Source organism: Mus pahari, chromosome 14, assembly GCF_900095145.1.
Source record: "Mus pahari chromosome 14, PAHARI_EIJ_v1.1, whole genome shotgun sequence".
NCBI lineage: Eukaryota > Metazoa > Chordata > Mammalia > Rodentia > Muridae > Mus > Mus pahari.
The window spans coordinates 54,435,788-54,436,734 of record NC_034603.1 but is presented as its reverse complement, the minus strand read 5'-3'; the positions used below and the strand labels follow the sequence as shown (position 1 = coordinate 54,436,734).

Sequence of the window (947 nt, the reverse complement as noted above, 5' to 3'; positions counted from 1 at the left end):
ACATTCCTAGTCTGACTTTGGGTTCTTTTTTTGTTTTGTTTTGTTTTGTTTTTTGTTTTTTTTTGAGACAGGGTTTCTCTGTATAGCTCTGGCTGTCCTGGAACTCACTTTGTAGACCAGGCTGGCCTCAAACTCAGAAATCTGCCTGCCTCTGCCTCCCAAGTGCTGGGATTAAATGCATGCGCCACCACGCCCGGCCTTTGAGTGCATTGTCACACTATGCTTATGACTAACTCTGGGGGTACACACTTACAGCTTAAGTAGTTTTATGTATACTTGTTATACATTATTATATTTGTAATAGGAATGCTTAATGTATGTGGAGGTCCTGTTTACCCATTCTGAATTCCATATATATTGGCTGGTTAATTGTACATTTAGGCAGTGCTTGATCACTTTCTATACGTGTATGTTGTATTCATTTGCCATGGCATTGTAAGAATCATATGATGGAAGGGAAAACATTGAAAGAACACAAACTTAGTACAGATGTTCTTGACTTACGGTGAGGTACCTGCTGATCCAATTAATCTGAAGTCAAACATGCATTAAAGACACTAGCCTATTCCACAAAGCTAGCTGCATGGTAGACTGTGACTGTTATTTATCCTATCCTCATGATTGTATGGCTGACTGGAAGCAGGGACTCCTTATGCTACTACTAGTGTTGGGAGAGACTGCTGTGCTGAGTGTTGGGAAAGACAAAAATTGAAAGTTGGAGGTACCACTTTGACTGAATGTAAAGTATATTCCTTTATACTATTATAAAGTTAGATTAGTCTAAGTTGGGGACCATCTATAATAATAATTAGCTTTGAGACTGTGTTCATGTGACAAACTATGTACATGGAACTTTACCTTATATATATTTTATTATTATTATTATTACTATCATTATTATTATTTTCTTTATTTACATTTAAAATGCTATCCCGAAAGTTCCCTAT

General features: G+C 36.6%; 1 protein-coding gene across 1 annotated transcript in view; it reads left to right on the top strand.

Annotated features, from left to right (window-relative positions):
* Dhx40 (DEAH-box helicase 40) overlaps positions 1 to 947 on the top strand; it is a 37,110-nt gene that overhangs the window by 27,768 nt on the left and 8,395 nt on the right. The window lies entirely within an intron of this gene.